The sequence below is a fragment of the Triticum urartu genome, unplaced genomic scaffold (genome assembly GCF_003073215.2).
Source record: "Triticum urartu cultivar G1812 unplaced genomic scaffold, Tu2.1 TuUngrouped_contig_156, whole genome shotgun sequence".
NCBI lineage: Eukaryota > Viridiplantae > Streptophyta > Magnoliopsida > Poales > Poaceae > Triticum > Triticum urartu.
In genome coordinates, this window is record NW_024112000.1 from 25192 (window position 1) to 44290 (window position 19099).

Sequence of the window (19099 nt, forward strand, 5' to 3'; positions counted from 1 at the left end):
TCCTATGCACATGAGGTGTTCGATGGAATGCCTGAGCCACACTACTTAAGCTTTTTCCTCTCGAAGCTCGACCTCCAAACTCCATTTTCCTCGAGATTTGTCTAGATTTAGCGGTTCGTCACGCCCCGTCCCCGTCTTCACCGCCGTCGATCACCCGCCCCAATCTCATCACCGACACCACCGTGGTGAGCCTCTTGTTCTTATCTTCTTTCTGAAAGGAAAATATTCTTACTTGTATGTTTAGATAGATACTTGTATCATTTTCTTACATTTATTATTGCATCTTATATAGTGCGATGGTTTTGGTATCCGCCTCCGTCGGCCCTCGTCCTGTCTATGATTCGGATTTGGTATGTATATTATCTTTATAACTATTGGTTCAAAAGCACGCGCGTCTTGCTCAGACCATTTTCTTCTCCACCTCTCACTGCAATTGTGCTTCTCTGTGTTCTTGCCAGTCCTTGGTGTTTCAATGGCGGCGGCCATGGCGGCCACCATGGTGGTCGGACCACTCGTCAAAATCATGATGGAGAAGCTGTCCAGCGAGCTCCTCAACCAGTACAAGGTGATGAAGGGCATGGAGAAGCAACATGACATATTGAGGCGCAAGCTGCTTCTCGTCCTGGACATCATCGCGGACGCCGAGCATGCGGCATCCGACTCCGAGCAGGCAGCATCCTGCAGAGCAGGGGCGGCGGCATGGCTCGAGGACATCAAGAAGGTGGCTTACAAGGCGAATGAACTCTTTGATGAGTTCAAGTACGAGGCCCTTCGTCGTAAGGCCAAAAAGGAGGGACACTACAACGACCTTGGCTTCAGTATGGTAAAACTCTTTCCTAGCAACAACTGTTTTGTATTCCGTAAAAGGATGGGAAGAAAGCTCCACAGGATTGTGCAGGAAATTGAGGCCCTTATGGCTGAAAAGAATACATTTGGCTTTCAAAATCAGCAACAACAACCGGTATCCAACCAGTGGCGGGAGATGGATGGTGGTATCTTCGATCTGGAGAAAATCACCAGCAGATCTAGAGAGAAGGATAAAAAGAATATCATTGATATACTAGTTGCTCAGGCTAATAATGCAGATCTGACGGTTGTTCCCATAGTTGAAATGGGGGGTCTAGGCAAGACCACGTTAGCACAACTTGTTTACAATGACCCTGAAATTGAGAAGCACTTCGATGTGCTGCTATGGGTTTGTGCCTCTCACAACTTTGATGTGGATTCTTTGGCTAAAAGTATAGTTGACGCAGCTCCAAAAAAGATGGATGATGGTACAGAAGATGCTTTAAAGAAGAAGAATGATAGTACAAAAGCGGCTGCTCCCAAGAAGAAGAAGACACCATTGGATATCCTTCGGAATGTAGTGAGTGGGCAAAGGTACCTTCTTGTATTGGATAATGTCTGGACACGAGAGGTTTGTAAATGGGAAAAGCTCAAAGCATGCCTTGAACATGGTGGCATGGGTAGTGTGGTCTTGACAACAACTCGTGACCAACAAGTGGCTGAAATAATGGGCTCTGTTGAAGCATATGAGCTCGAAGCTCTGGAAGATAAATACATAAAGAAAATCATCGAGACAAGAGCATTCGGTTGTTTTCAGAGAAGAGGACAGGCCTGCTGTGTTGGTGAATATGGTTGGTGAGATTGTGAAGAGATGTGTTGGCTCTCCTTTAGCTGCGACAGCACTGGGCTCCGTACTGCGTACCAAGACCAGTGAGGAAGAATGGAAGGCTGTATCAATAAGAAGCAGCATTTGCACCGAGGAGACTGGAATCTTACCAATACTCAAACTCAGTTACAACAACTTGCCGTCACATATGAAGCAATGTTTTTCTTTTTGTGCTATATTTCCCAAAGATTATGAGATTGATGTGGACAAGCTGATCCAACTATGGATTGCACATGGCTTTATTATTGAAGAAAAGCAAGTTCGTCTTGAAACCATTGGGAAACATATTTTCAAGGAGCTGGCCTCAATGTCATTCTTTCAGGATGTAAAACAGGTCCAAGCTAGTACTATCAAGGAAACTGTAGACTCCGGCTTGTGTTATTCCAGAACTACATGCAAAATCCATGATCTTATGCATGATGTTGCACTGTCCGTAATGCAGAAGGAATGTGCCTTGGCAACTGAGGAACCAAGTCAGAGTGACTGGCTTCCGAACACTGCTCGGCATTTATTTTTGTCATGTGAGGAACCAGAAGAAAAATTGAATAGTTCTCTGGCGAACAGCTCTCCAGCTATCCAAACACTTCTGTGTGATGGTTATATGGTGAGGTCGTTGCAACATCTATCGAAATATTGCTCTTTGCAAGCGTTACAGCTTTGTTCATACAGGAGATCATTTCCACTGAAACCAAAGCATCTACATCACCTAAGGTACCTAGATCTCTCAAGAAGTCATATCAAAGCACTTCCCGACGATTTCAACATTGTGTACAACCTGCAAACATTGAACCTCTCTGGCTGCCAATTGCTTCGTGAACTTCCAAAACATATGAAGTATATGACTGCCCTCCGTCACCTTTACACTCATGGTTGCACGCGCCTGAAGAGCATGCCTGTAGACCTTGGAGAACTTACATCCCTCCAAACTCTTACATGTTTTGTAGCTGATAGTGGATCTAATTGCAGCAGTGTTGGAGAGCTTGGGAATTTAAACCTTGGTGGTCAACTAGAGTTACGTCATCTAGCGAACGTGACAAAAGAAAATGCAGAAGCGGCAAACCTTGTAAATAAGAAGGAACTAAGAGAACTGACATTAAGATGGAATGCTGGATGTTATGATTTTTCTCAGGAAAAAAAAACAGCGGAATAATGAGGATGATGCAAGAGTGCTCGCACGACTCAAACCTCATGATGGGCTGCATGCTATAAGGATACATTCCTATGGAGCTACCACTTTTCCCAAATGGATGGCTATGTTGCAAAACATTGTTGAGATCCATCTTGTCGGTTGTATTAAACTGCGATGGTTGTTCAGCCGTGACAGTGATTCATCCTTGGCATTTCCAAATCTCAAGGAGCTTACACTAGACTATCTTTGTTGTTTGGATAGATGGTGGGAAATAGATGATGATGGGATGCAAAGAATGTTTCCTCAGCTTGAGAAGTTGTTTATTACTCGTTGTGAGATGCTCAGATCATTGCCAGGACATCCGACCTTCCCTAACCTCCAGAATGCTCGTATTGGGAAATGTCCGCAGTTGACAACTACAGCTAAATCACCAAAGCTCAGTGTATTAAAAATGGACGGACGTGTTGCAGAGTTGTTCCTGTGGGTAGCTAGACATATGACTTCATTGACGAACATGGAACTGACTAGCCTTGAAGTCAGTACAGAAACAACCTTGGCGGCAGCTAAGCACAGTTTGACGGAAGTGCTGGATGCCATGAAAAACTGGAACGATCATGTTTTTCCTCTGGAAGTTTTGGTATTAAAGAACTTTAAGGCAGATGTAACAGAGCTGTGCGCATGTTTTGTACACCTTCAAGATTTGTCAATTTTCCAGAAAAAGAGTTGGAAGGATTGGTATCCTTGAGGAGGCTTCTCATTGGCTGCTGCAAGAATCTGACTGGATATGCACAAGCTCCTGCCGAGCCATCAACATCGTCAGAAACAAGTCAGTTCTTGCCACGTCTAGATTCTCTGCAGATAAGGGATTGTAAAAGCTTGGTTGAGGTCTTCAACATCCCTGCATCTCTCAGGAGAATGCAAATTTTTGACTGCAGTAAGCTTGAGTCCATATGTGGTTGGAGGCTGCAGCAGGGACAGTCAGCATCGCCGATGCATCAAGGGCCATCTAGTATACTGGAGGTGTTATCATCATCATCACCCGGATCTGGGGCAGAGCATTTAGAAGAATTACGATTAATTGGCTGTCACGGCTTAAGAGGGGTCCTCTGTCTTCCCCAGTCCCTCAAGGTACTAGAAATTGAACACTGCGGCGGGTTGACATCTCTGGAATGTCGTTCGGCAGGTTTTCCATCGTTGGAGCGCCTTGGGCTTTCATACTGCGAGTCCATGTCATCCCTACCGGATGTGCCGCAAGCATACTCATCTCTCCAACATCTTCGCATATTTGAGTGTCCTGGTATGAAGACGCTCCCTACAAGCCTGCAGCAACGTCTGGGCAGCCTCCAGTGGGAATACATGGATGCCCATTGTTATGGAAGTAAGCGCGCAGTAATTACTAGTGAATATTAAATGAATCATTAGTTAGATAATGATAATAGCATCACTAGTAGTAGAGTGATAGGAAATTGGAGCAATCGAAATGTTACTTTAAGCTAAATTCTGTCATTTATTAGTTTATAGTTGTTCCTCTGTAAGTTTTTTGCATTGTTGATCTGTGCAGGTACGCCAAGGCCAATCCCTATCCTGTTGAAACCAAAGACATGGAAATATGTCATCCGTAGAGATTAGAGAGCTACAACGAATCCACGGAATACCTATATGAAAGTTATCACCCAGGTTTGTGATATAGAAATACGCATACACTGCTGGAAACCTTTGATTGTTGTTCTTTTCTTGCACAAGATAAGCTGATGGAATTATAAAATCTGATGCTTCTTTCCAGAATTCTTCCAGCACATACAGATGACGGAGAAGAGAGATCACTTGCAAGACTCGCCAGTGGGCCCTTGAATTATGACAACAGAATCACAAATCATTTATATAATACAATTGGCTATCATTCTTTTCCCAGGAAAACAAACCTGGTTGAATAACTCTAGACTCATGAACTGTAACTGCACTAGCCTTGTTCCATAACAGAATGAGACGATGAAAGATTAGTTAGCTGCAGCCCAACTGAGCAGAGAGAATTATGCTTTAGGGGACGTGGGTTTCAGATATATTGTGTGGTTTCCAGACTTGCAGGCAGAATGAGGGGCAGCCGATGGCGTCTCCCGTTGTACTCCTCAGTGATCCAGACCTTGGGCAGGTTGTAGATGGACGCACTCGGCAACATATGCCGTCGGTGCCCTTGGCCTCGAAGAGTCCACTGCAGTCACCTGTCTCCAGAGAGACATGACACCGTCAGACAAATGCGACAACGCGTGGTAACTTGTTTCAGACAATAACCCACCTGTGATCAAGCATGATGCAGATGACCTACCATCGCACCACCAGCCAGCCAGGTCGACCTGCTTGCGGACAAACCTGCTAGTGAGTGAGGAGCCTGTAGATCACATTAAGCTGCATTTTTCAGTAACCAAAAGATTTATTTTCAATTTTCTAGGAACATGTTAAAGACAATTTTACATTCCTTATGGCTTGGTCTTAGTGCTATGATACGATCTTTAGAACATTAGCTTAAGAACCTCCCCACAATGTTTGTGTCCAGGTCTTTTTTTTTGGCTTAAGGTTCAGGGCTCATTCGGTTTGGAGGAAATCAAAATGTAGGAATTAGGAGTAGTATAGGAATATGATAGGATGGCACTTGCCATCCTAAGGAATTGACTCGCCTCGTTCCTACGCGTAAAATGAGCTTTGAGTGGATGTGTAGTTTCCTCCAAAAACACGGGAAATGAGTAGTATTCCTACGAAATTCCTGCATGCATTTCCTACAAACCGAATGCATACATAGGAAATTTTCCTCTGGAATCCTTATTCCTATGTTTTTCCTACGAAAATCCTCCAAACCGAATGAGGCCTCATGTTTTTCGCACATTGGAGACGCCCTGTTATGGGCGCCATATGTATGTATGATGTCTGGCTTATACATGCATTGTTTTTCTTATTGAACTAGCAGAGCACATGCTATGTAATAGCCTTTCCACGGAAAAATATAATCATGTTCCTTCTCATACTAGACCCGTTCGTAAATATAGCAGTTTAACAAAAGGCTTTATTACTAGCCCTGTTAGTAAATATAGACAATTTTTTAGAACATCGAAATTGCTTCTTTTGACTACTAGTATACAGATAAATTATTTGTAATGGTAGAATGGAAATAATATAATAAGATTTGTCACACAAATAACTGTACAATACAATCTTGAAAAAGAATTGTGAACATTATGTAAATGTGTGAACACTCCTTAAATAACATTGAATATTTTTTAGTGTGTGACGAACATTTTAAAAAATTACACAGCCAACATTTTTTAATACAGGTTGACTATTTTTTTAATATGCGATAAACATTTTTCAAATAACGTTGAAATTTTTAAATGCACAGTTAGTATTTTTTTTAAATGTGCGCTGAACATAAAATTTATGAAAATAAATTAGCTCCACGGTCATTTTTAAGTTTGTGGGAGATTATTTACTTTCACAAAAACAATTCTAATCTGTGAACATTTTGAAAATTCATGAACATTTTTTGAAATCCAGAAAACGTTTTGTAAGTTTTAGAATTTTTATAATTATAGATCTAAAACATTTTAATTTATTGTTAGAGCATTCCTTGAAATAGAGAAAAAAACGGAAATATATAAACGAAAGGGAAAAAATTGTGTGCTTGCACGTCGCGCGTCGCTGCGCCTCGTGTAACCGCGCTGGGCTAGGCCCCGTAGCTCTGGGCTTCTGGTTGTTAGGTGGTCCAGGCCTCCTGGGCTAGTAGGCCCAGGCATTCGGTACATATGTAGTGCCTCGTAGTTCCCTTTCCAAAAACAAAAAAAAAACAAATCCTTCTCTCATCGCTCCGTGGAAAATTCCCCAATACCGAGGGACCGCCGGCCGGAATTCTCTTCCGCCGTGCGTCCTCCAAGCGATTCTACTGTCTCACGCCAGATTTTCAGTAAAACAGTGGAGAATTGAGCAACCGCGTCGGGATCTCCCCTCTTGAGATTGGAGGTGGAGCCGTAAGGAGACTAGGAGAGGAGGCGGCGGGGATGGGAGGTGGGAGGGAGCAAGCCTCCTCAAGGCCAGGCCAAATCGAGGGCCGCGCCGTCGAGCTCGTCGCCCTCTGCTTCTCGTCGTGGAGCAACCAACCAATGGCGGGGGAGGAGCTGCCGGCGCTGCCGTGGGTAAGACAACGGTACTACACTGAAATCTTCTAGCTTTCCAATACAGCTCATCTGCATTGCATACTATAAAGCTGAAATGAAAGAATGTTCAATCCCCATACAAAAAATCACCTCTTTTTTTCTGTTCTTGTTTTACTACTCCTTTGTAATCCTGTGACCTGTGAGCTAGCAATCCATTATTTGCTGGGATCAAAGTGTCGTTGGAACAGGGAGAAAAGAAAGCGGCGTTGGTAACAAGACTGCGTCTTGTCTTATGTCCTTAGCGTCTTCAACGAACAGGGAGAAGTGGACATCTTCTTATAAGTAACCGCCTAGCCGGCTGGCCGCATTAGCAAAGTATAGGAACATTATATTACTAGTGCCGTCCCTTTCCTTAGTACAATATTTTTGTTTATTAAATTCCAGCAATCTGCAGTTCTGCAAAACTGCGATGTGGCGGTTGCAGGCTGGCACAACGAAAAGAAGTTCCCTTAACACAAACCCTTTATGTTTGCCATTCGCGGTTTAAATTTTTTTTTGACGCGTCAACGCGGGCTTACGCCTGCCTGAACCCTTTATTGCGAGCATCAATAAGTGTTACAAAACGTTCAGTACCAGAGAAATTGAGATTAGAGAGGGAGAGAGTGGAAAAAAGAAAATTACAAGGAGCTGGAGGCTACATTCTCGCAGCTAAGTGGAACAACATAGTGGCCCAGTCGCGAAGCACAATTTGTTTCTAGCATCAATAAGTGTTACAAAACGTTCAGTACCAGAGAAATTGAGATTAGAGAGGGAGAGAGTGGAAAAAAGAAAATTACAAGGAGCTGGAGGCTACATTCTCGCAGCTAAGTGGAACAACATAGTGGCCCAGTCGCGAAGCACAATTTGTTTCTGGGCATTCCTACAACGGTGAGACCAAAGACGAAGATCATTTGCCGCGTTGGAGTAGTTGTGTGTAGATCGAGGGGGAGATCCCGGAAAACTTTGGCATTTCTTCTCTGCCAAATGTTCCAAAGGACGGCCATGAGAACGGTTGATCTCGTCTTGTTAGTGTAGTTCCCGTCCCAGGCGTGGAGTAGCCCATGCGGCGCAGCTGGGCAGAGGCTATCCAGCTCCGCCCACAGGGGGCGAAGCTGTCTGCATTCGAAGAGGAGATGTTCGATAGTCTCACATTGCGTGCAGAAGGGGCAGGCGGCGGAGGTAGTGATACCCCGCCGGAAGCGCCTGGCGTTTGTGAATAGGCGATCCTTGTGGGCCAGCCAGATGAAGAGTCTGCACTTGTTCGGGGCGTAGTTGCTCCAGATGGCCGGGGCGAAGGCGTCTGCAGGCCTCGTCTTCCAAACCGCCGTGTACGCCAGTTTAGTAGTGAGCGGCTTGCCTGCTTCCCTTGAAGTTCTGCAGTCGGGCTCCTGCAAATTCACATTTACCGTGGCCAGCATATTGCACAATTCATTAAGTTCGCATTCGGCTGCGTGGGACAGCCGCGGGGTTAGATCCAGGTTCGGGTCGGGCGAGGCCAGAGCGCGAGCCACGGTGGTGTTGGGCCTGTTTGAGTGGGAGAACAGCGCAGGGAAAAGCTGGGCAAAGGTGAGGGTGGAGTTAGGAAGCCAGAGGTTGAGCCAAAAGGAGGTGGTGGTCCCGTTGCCAAGCTTAACCATGGTGGTGTCCCTGAAAAGCTCAAGCCCTTTGATGATGTCGCGCCAGATTGGAGTGTGATGAGTGTCGGCAGTGCTCACATCGTTGGTAGCAGACCAACCATATTTTGAGACAATGTAGGAGTCCTCCCACGAGGGGTGAACATCGTGTAGCCGCGATATGTGTTTTAGAAGAAGGCAGAGGTTCATTTGCGTGAGCGAAAGGAAGCCAAGGCCGCCATTGATGAAGGGAGCGCACACAATATCCCAAGCCACTTTGCATTGGCCACCGGTGACCGCGCCTTGGCCGGTCCAGAAGAAGGCCCTACAGCGCTTCTCAATGGCCTGCACCGTGCCTGCGGGAAGAAGAAGGACACTCATCGCGTAAATTGGGAGGGCCCGGAGGACAGACCGGACAAGAATGGCTCGCCCGGCCAAAGATAGTAACAGTCCTCTCCAGCCAGCCAGACTTCGGTCAATCTTGTCAATGAGGAAGAAAAAGTCTGCAATGAAGCTTGTGGGTAGAGAGGGGCAAGCCTAAGTAAGACTGGGGGAAGGAGGCAACCGGACATCCCAAAATGGCTGCGAGGGTGGAGGAGAGTTCAGGGTCAACATGGATTGGGGCGAAAGTGCTTTTGTGGAAGTTTATTTTGAGTCCAGTGGCTTCCGAGAACTGGAGTAGGATGGCTTTGAGGGCCCGCAGCTGGGTTATGTCTGGCGGCAGGACGATGAGAGTATCGTCCGCATATTGGAGAACAGTGCAAGGAATGTTAGCCGCGATTGGGTGGGAAAGAATGCCATGGGTGGAAGCCTGTGTGATAAGGCGTTTGAGGACGTCAGCGACAATGATGAAAAGATAGGGGGAGTAAGGGTCACCTTGCCGCAGGCCCTGACGGCACTGAAACCAAGGGCCCGGCTTCCCATTTAGGAGAACTGCGGAGCTAGCAGAGTTGTTTAGGTGATCAACCCATCGGCACCAAGCCGGGGGGGGAACCCTTTTGCCCGTAAGATAGCATCAAGTGCCGTCCAAGATACCAAGTCGAAAGCTTTATGAAAGTCAAGCTTGATGACAATTGCCGGGACACGCCGCTTGAAGCACGTCTGCACAATATCTGTTGCATGGAGGAAGTTCTCTGTGATGCCACGACCCCTTATGAAACCCGTTTGCTCACAGTGCACTAGATGGTTGATAAGGGGCAGATTCCGATTAGCCATGCACTTGGAAGCAATTTTCACTGAGCAATTTTGCAAGGACACAGGCCTGAAGTTCTCGGGTTTTGAGGCATCCGCTTTTTTGGGTAGGAGCACAATATGCGCGGAGTTTAGCCGTTTGAGGTCCGCGGTTCCAGCATGAAAATCGTTTAGCAGGCGAAGGAGGTCAAATTTGACCAGATTCCAGTTGGACTTGTAGAAGGCTGGGCCAAACCATCGGGTCCCGGACTTGCGTCATCTTTCATGGCCCAGAGGGCCTCCTTGATCTCGTCCAGGGTAAAAGGCCGAGTGAGCTCCGAGGCTTGTGCAGAACTGATAGAGTTGGGGAGGAGCAAGCTTGCCAGGTCGAAAGACGTGGAGACGGCCGGAGAAGTCCCGACTAGGTTTTTGAAAAAGTTCAGGAGGACGGCCTCCTTGTCGTGGTGCGCTGTGAAGGTCGTGCCATTGTCGTCCAGGGATTTAATTTGGTTCTTGCGGTGCCGGGTCGAAGCGCAGATGTGAAGATAGGCAGAGTTTTCATCACCTAGAAGGCAATCCTTCAGCTTTGCCCGCTGCCGCCAGTATGCTGCGACAGCCGCATTATGCCGGTGCAACGAGAGCTTAACAGCTAGACGGAGGTCGGACTCAAGTTGAGACAACGGCCTAGTCTCCTCAATTTTGTCGAGAAAGTTGATAGTAGTGTGGCAGTTAAGCACAAGGGTCTTGGGGGAGCGGCTATTGGACATCCATTTTTTGGCCATGTTGCGAGTGCGCTTGAGCTTAAGGGCAAGGATGCCGGCAGAGCCCAGGTGGGCATGGCGCGGGCCAACACTTGTCCAATTGGTAGTGACCCGCTCCTTAAAGAGAGGGATGTTGAGAAGAGAGCGATCCAGACGGAAAACCGGAGACTTTGGGATTGATGTGGCTGCCGTTAAACGAATGGGGACGTGGTCGGAGGTTGTTCTAGTGGTTGAAGAGAGGGAAGTATCTGGAAACCTAGTGGCCCATTCAACGTTGGCCAGCGCCCAATCCAGGCGAACCAGAATGGGCACATTTTGCTGGTTTGACCAAGTGTATCGCCTATCAAGCAGAGGGAGGTCTTGCATCTGCAGGGAGTGGATGGTGGAGGAAAAGGGGTTTGCTTCCGTCATGTTAAAGTTGGGAGAAGACTTGTCGGAAGGTCGAAGCGGGATGTTGAAGTCGCCAATGATCACCCAAGGGCAGGAGATCAGGAGCTTGAGATCGATGAGTGATTGCAGAAAACCCGGCTTTGCTGCGTGATCACAAGGGCCGTAAACATTGGTAATCGCAAAGGAGAGGTCGTCTGCCCTAGTCTCGAACCAACAAGTAAGGGCGTAGGTGTCCGCAAGGAATTTTGAGCAGGAGATGAAGTTTTCGTCCCAGGCCGTGATGATTCCGCCGGCTGATCCGTTTGCGGGGATGGAGTGGAAGTTTCTAAGATTAGGGGGGAGGAAGGAGATTGCTTTAAAAGCTGAGATATCCTGAAGTTTTGATTCTTGGAGGCAGATTACATAGCTAAGGCACGAGTTTAGGGTCGCTTTAACGTCGGTACACTTCTTGTGTCTACCAAGGCTTCGGACATTCCAAGAGGTTATGGAGATCTCTCTAATCATTGGAAACCGAGGAAACAACAAAGGCTGATCGAAGGCAGCAATAGTGGGACGATGGAACAATCGAGTACATTAGCAAATGCGGTGCACGAACAAAGAGAAAGGCAGAGAAACACAGAAAGAAAAGAGTACACGGAGTGAGGTTGACGAGAGGGTAGCTGGCAACATGCCGACGGCGCATCTTACAAATAAACCTACAGCTAAAAAGGGTGGTGGAGCCGTAGTCCGAGGAAGGATCTGGAAGGGAGTCGCGCCGCCGATGACAGGAGCTGCAGGGGGTCTCACACATCGTCACCGGAAGGCACCATGTTTAGGTCGATCTCAGAAACGCCGCAGGCAACAGCAAATTGCATGGCATCCTTGCGAGGCAACGGTGGGGGGGCCCTCGGCGGCGATCTCCATGAGCTCCGCCTCCGGGAGCAGCAGCTTGGAGCGTGGCGCCACCGCCTTTTTACCTTCGAGCTTCATCTCCTTCCGAAGGGTGGCCTTCTCCAGCATCGTCATGCGGTTGGCCGCCTCCCCCTTCCTGATGCGAGCACTACGCCGAGAGTAGACGATCGTGGGGGAGGCCGCACGCGGAGGGAGAGCGACGGTCTCAGGGGAGGGTGGCGGGGAAATCTGGAGCTGTGGCAGACCGATGCAGTCCGCGGAGGCGATCTGCAGCGCCTGCGGGGCCGGGATCGGTGGGAGGCCCGCATCGAAGCGAGCCACAGCCTGCATGACCTACTCCTCCCCAACGCAGGCCGGGGTGGAGTCGCGGGCCCGAAGGTCGCGACAGATGATCTCGGCGTCTGTGAAGGGAGCGTGGCAAGGGCCCACCGTGGCCACCCAGTCGATGTAGCCGATGGAGCAGGCCGCAAGGTTTGCGACGAGAAGCTTCGGCGAGCCCGCGGGGCTCATCGGGATTCGATAGAACCCGTGCTCGCCATTTGAGCCCAGGACGCGCACATCGTAGAATCCCTTGAACAACTTGACTTGCACCGATTTTGGGCGCGCCGTGAGCTGGACGGCGCACACCAGTGGCTTGTGATTTGCCATCATGGTTAGGCCGCCCGGCAGCTGTACGACCCGGTCGTCGTGGCCCTCGTCCGTTGGGGGAGGCGGCGGAGCGAAGAGGTTGGGGTGTTGGAAATATGCCCTAGAGGCAATAATAAAAGCATTATTATTATATTTCCTTGTTCATGATAATTGTCTTTATTCATGCTATAATTGTGTTATCCGGAAATCGTAATACATGTGTGAATAATAAACACCAACATGTCCCTAGTAAGCCTCTAGTTGACTAGCTCATTGATCAACAGATAGTCATGGTTTCCTGACTATGGACATTGGATGTCATTGATAACGAGATCACATCATTAGGAGAATGATGTGATGGACAAGACCCAATCCTAAACATAGCACAAGATCGTATAGTTCGTTTGCTAAGGTTTTCCAATGTCAAAGTATCTTTTCCTTAGACCATGAGATCGTGTAACTCCCGGATACCGTAGGAGTGCTTTGGGTATACCAAACGTCACAACGTAACTGGGTGACTATAAAGGTAGACTACGGGTATCTCCGAAAGTGTCTGTTGGGTTGACATGGATCAAGACTGGGATTTGTCACTCCGTATGACGGAGAGGTATCACTGGGCCCACTCGGTAATGCATCATCATAATGAGCTCAAAGTGACCAAGTGTCTGGTCACGGGATCATGCATTACGGTACGAGTAAAGTGACTTGCCGGTAACGAGATTGAACGAGGTATTGGGATACCGACGATCGAATCTCGGGCAAGTAACATATCGATTGACAAAGGGAATTGCATACGGGGTTGATTGAATCCTCGACATCGTGGTTCATCCGATGAGATCATCGTGGAGCATGTGGGAGCCAACATGGGTATCCAGATCCCGCTGTTGGTTATTGACCAGAGAGTCGTCTCGGTCATGTCTGCTTGTCTCCCGAACCCGTAGGGTCTACACACTTAAGGTTCGGTGACGCTAGGGTTGTGAAGATATGTATATGCAGTAACCCAAATATTGTTCGGAGTCCCGGATGAGATCCCGGACGTCACGAGGAGTTCCGGAATGGTCCGGAGGTAAAGAATTATATATAGGAAGTGCTGTTTCGGGCATCGGGACAAGTTTCGGGGTCATCGGTATTGTACCGGGACCACCGGAGGGGTCCCGTGGGCCCACCGGGTGGGGCCACCTGTCCCGGGGGGCCACATGGGCTGTAGGGGGTGCGCCTTGGCCTACATGGGCCAAGGGCACCAGCCCTACTAGGCCCATGCGCCTAGGGTTTCCACCAAGGAAGAGTCCAAGTGGTGGAAGGCACCCCGAGGTGCCTTGGGGGGGAGGGAAACCCTCCCCTGGGCCGCCGCACCTAGGAGATTGGATCTCCTAGGCTGCGCACCACCCCCCCTTGGCCCTCCTATATATAGTGGGGGAGAGGAGGGACTTCAGACCCAGCCCCTGGCGCCTCCATCTCCCCCCGTTACGTCTCTCCTCGTAGTCTTGGCGAAGCCCTGCAGGATTGCCACGCTCCTCCATCACCACCACGCCATTGTGCTGCTGCTGGATGGAGTCTTCCTCAACCTCCCCCTCTCTCCTTGCTGGATCAAGGCGTGGGAGACGTCACCGGGCTGCACGTGTGTTGAACGCGGAGGTGCCGTGCGTTCGGCACTTGGTCATCGGTGATTTGAATCACGACGAGTACGACTCCATCAACCCCGTTCACTTGAACGCTTCCGCTTAGCGATCTACAAGGGTATGTAGATGCACTCTCCTTCCCCTCGTTGCTGGTCTCTCCATAGATAGATCTTGGTGACACGTAGGAAAATTTTGAATTTCTGCTACGTTCCCCATCAGTGGCATCATGAGCTAGGTCTATTGCGTAGATTCTATGCACGAGTAGAACACAAAGTAGTTGTGGGCGTTGATTTTGTCAATTTACTTGCCGTTACTAGTCTTATCTTGATTCGGCGGCATCGTGGGATGAAGCGGCCCGGACCGACCTTACACGTACTCTTACGTGAGACAGGTTCCACCGACTGACATGCACTAGTTGCGTAAGGTGGCTAGCGGGTGTCTGTCTCTCCTACTTTAGTCGGATCGGATTCGATGAACAGGGTCCTTATGAAGGGTAAATAGCAATTAGCATATCACGTTGTGGTCTTTGCGTAGGTAAGAAACGTTCTTGCTAGAAACCCATAGCAGCCACGTAAAACATGCAAACAACAATTATAGGACGTCTAACTTGTTTTTGCATGGTATGCTATGTGATGTGATATGGCCAAAGGATGTGATGAATGATATATGTGATGTATGAGATTGATCATGTTCTTGTAATAGGAATCACGACTTGCATGTCGATGAATATGACAACCGGCAGGAGCCATAGGAGTTGTCTTTATTAATTGTATGACCTGCGTGTCATTGAACAACGCCATGTAATTACTTTACTTTATTGCTAACTGGTAGCCATAGTAGTAGAAGTAATAGTTGGCGAGCAACTTCATGGAGACACGATGATGGAGATCATGATGATGGAGATCATGGTGTCATGCCGGTGACAAGATGATCATGGAGCCCCAAGATGGAGATCAAAGGAGCTATATGATATTGGCCATATCATGTCACTGTTATTTGATTGCATGTGATGTTTATCATGTTTTTGCATCTTGTTTACTTAGGACGACGGTAGTAAATAAGATGATCCCTCATAATAATTTCAAGAAGGTGTTCCCCCTAACTATGCACCGTTGCGACAGTTCGTTGTTTCGAAGCACCATGTGATGATCGGGTGTGATAGATTCTAACGTTCACATACAACAGGTGTAAGACAAATTTACACACGCGAAACACTTAGGTTGACTTGACGAGCCTAGCATGTACAGACATGGCCTTGAACACAAGAGACCGAAAGGTCGAGCATGAGTCGTATGGTAGATACGATCAACATGAAGATGTTCACCGATGATGACTAGTCCGTCTCACGTGATGATCGGACACGGCCTAGTTGACTCGGATCATGTAATCACTTAGATGACTAGAGGGATGTCTATCTGAGTGGGAGTTCATAAGATGAACTTAATTATCCTGAACATAGTCAAAAAGATCTTCGCAAATTATGTCGTAGCTCGCGCTTCAGTTCTACTGTTTAGATATGTTCCTAGAGAAAATTTAGTTGAAAGTTGATAGTAGCAATTATGCGGACTAGGTCCGTAAACTGAGGATTGTCCTCATTGCTTCATAGAAGGCTTATGTCCTTAATGCACCGCTCAGTGTGCTGAACCTCGAACGTTGTCTGTGGATGTTGCGAACATCTGACATACACATTTTGATAACTACGTGATAGTTCAGTTAAACGGTTTAGAGTTGAGGCACCGAAGACGTTTTGAAACGTCGCGAAACATATGAGATGTTTCGAGGGCTGAAATTGGGATTTCAGGCTCGTGCCCACGTCAAGAGGTATAAGACCTCCGACGATTTTCTTAGCCTACAAACTAAGGAGAAAAGCTCAATTGTTGAGCTTGTGCTCAGATTGTCTGAGTACAACAATCATTTGAATCGAGTGGGAGTTGATCTTCCAGATGAGATAGTGATGTTTCTCCGAAGTCATTACCACCAAGCTGCTAGAGCTTCGTGATGAACTATAATGTATCGGGGACATATATGATGATCCTTGAGATATTCGCGATGTTTGACACCACAAAAGTAGAAATCAAGAAGGAGCATCAATTGTTGATGGTTGGTGAAACCACTAGTTTCAAGAAGGGCAAGGGCAAGAAGGGATACTTCATGAAACGGCAAATCAGCTGCAGCTCTAGTGAAGAAACCCAAAGTTGAACCCAAACCCGAGACTAAGTGCTTCTGTAATAAGGGGAACAACCACTGGAGCAGAATTACCCTAGAAACTTGGTAGACGAGAAGGCTGTCGATAGAAGTATATTGGATATACATTATGTTAATGTGTACTTTACTAGTACTCCTAGTAGCACCAGGGTATTAGATACCGGTTCGGTTGCTAAGTGTTAGTAACTCAAAATAAAAGCTGCGGAATAAACGGAGACTAGCTAAAGGTGAGATGACGATATGTGTTGGAAGTATTTCCAAGGTTGATCAAATATCGTACGCTCCCTCTACCATCAAGATTGGTGTTTGCGTTGAGCATAGACATGATTGGATTATGTCTATCGCAATACGGTTATTCATTTAAGGAGAATAATGGTTACTCTGTTTATTTGAATAATACCTTCAATGGTCTTGCACCTAAAATGAATGGTTTATTGAATCTCGATCGTAGTGATACACATGTTCATGCCAAAAGATATAAGATAGTAATGATAGTACCACCTACTTGTGGCACTGCCACGTAAGTCATATCGGTATAAAACGCATGAAGAAGCTCCATGTTGATGGATCTTTGGGCTCACTCGTTTTTTGAAAAGTTTGAGACATGCAAACCATGTCTATTGGTGTATATGCATGAAGAAACTCCATGCAAATGGACCGTTTGGACTCACTTGATTTTTGAATCACTTGAGACATGCAAATCATACCACATGGGCAAGATGACTGAATGCCTCGTTTTTAGTAAAATGGAACTAGAAAGCAACTTGTTGGAAGTAATACAATTTGATGTGTGCAGTCCAATGAGTGATGAGGCATGTAGTGGATATCGTTATGTTCTTACTTCATAGATGATTTGAGTAGATGTTGAGTATATTTACTTGATGAATCACGAGTCTGAATTATTCAAAGGTTCAAGTAATTCAGGGTGAAGTTGAAAGATCGTCGTGACAAGAGGATAGAAGATCTATGTTATGATCATAGAGATGAATATCTGAATTACGAGTTTGGCACAGAACTAAGACATTGTGGAAATTGTCTCACAACTAATACAGCCTGGAACACCATAGTGTGATGGTGTGTCCGAACATCATAACTGTACCCTATTGGATATGATGCATACCATGATGTCTCTTATCGAATTACCACAATAGTTTATGGGTTAGGCATTAGAGACAACCACATTTACTTTAAATAGGGCACCACATAATTCCGACGAGATGAAACCGTATGAACTATGGTTTAGAGAAACCTAAGCTGTCATTTCTTAAAAGTTTGGGGCTGCGACGCTTATGTGAAAAAGTTTCAGGCTGATAAGCTCGAACCCAAAGCAGATAAATGCATCTTCATAGGACACCCAAAACAGTTGGGTATACTTCCTGTCTTAGATCCGAAAGCAATAAGGGATTGTTTCTAGAATCGGGTCCTTTCTCGAGGAAAAGTTTCTCTCGAAGGAATTGAGTGGGAGAATGGTGGAGACTTGATGAGGTCACTGAACCGTCACTTCAACTAGTGTATAGCAGGGCACAAAGAGTTGTTCCTGTGGCACCTACACCAATTGAAGTGGAAGCTTATGATATTGTTCATGAGACTTCGGATCAAGTCACTCCCAAACCTCGTAGGATGACAAGGATGCGTACTATTTCAGAGTGGTACGTAATCCTGTCTTGGAAGTCATGTTGCTAGACAACAATGAACCTACGAGCTATGGAGAAGCGATGGTGGGCCCGGATTCCGATAAATGGCTCGAGGCCATAAAATCCGAGAGAGGATCCATGTATGAAAACAAAGTGTAGACTTTGGCAGAACGGCTCGATGGTCGTAAGGCTATTGAGTATAGATGGATTTTAAAAGGAAGACGGACAATGATGGTAAGTATCATCATTAAGAAAGCTCGACTTGTCGTTAAGTTTTTTTTTCTCGACAAGTTCAAGGAGTTGACTATGATGAGACTTTCTCACTCGTAGCGATGCTAAGAGTCTGTTGGAATTATATTAGCGATTACTGCATTATTTATGAAATCTTGCAGATAGGATGTCAAAACATTGTTTCCTCGACGATTTTCTTGAGGAAAGGTTGTATATGATACAACCGAAAGGTTTTGTCAATCCTGAAAAGATGCTAATAAGGATGCAAAGCTCCAGCAATCCTTTTGAGGACTGGAGTGAGCATCTCGGAGTTGGAATGTACACTTTGATGAGATGATCAAAAGATTTTGGGTGTATACAAAGTTTATGAGAAACTTGTATTTCCAAAGAAGTGAGTGGGAGCACTATAGAATTTCTGATAAATATATGTTGTTGACATATTGTTGATCAGAAATGACGTAGAATTTCTGGAAAGCATATAGGGTTATTTGGAAAGTGTTTTTCAATGGAAAGCCTGGATTAAGCTACTTGAACATTGAGCATCAAGATCTATAAGGATAGATCAAAACGCTTAATGATACTTTCAAATGAGCACATACCTTGACATGATCTTGAAGTTGTTCAAGATGGATCAGTCAAAGGAGGAGTTCTTGCCTGAGTTGTAAGGTATGAAGTTAAGACTTAAAGCTCGACCACGGCAGAATAGAGAGAAAGGACGAAGGTCGTCCCCTATGCTTAAGACATAGGCTCTACAGTATGCTATGCTGTGTGCCGCACCTGAAGTGTGCCTTGCCGTGAGTCAGTCAAGGGGTACAAGAGTGATCCAAGAACGGATCACATGACAGTGGTCAAAGTTATCCTTAGTAACTAGTGGACTAAGGAATTTTCTCGATTATGGAGGTGGTAAAAGAGTTTGTCGTAAAGGGTTACGCCGATGCAAACTTTGACACTAATCCAGATTATTCTGAGTAGTAAACGG

At 46.5% G+C, this 19099-nt stretch overlaps 1 pseudogene; it reads left to right on the plus strand.

Moving 5' to 3' along the window:
- The first annotated feature begins 291 nt into the window (after nucleotides 1-291).
- On the plus strand, nucleotides 292-4440 carry LOC125526718 (annotated as a pseudogene).
- The last annotated feature ends 14659 nt before the right edge of the window (nucleotides 4441-19099 follow it).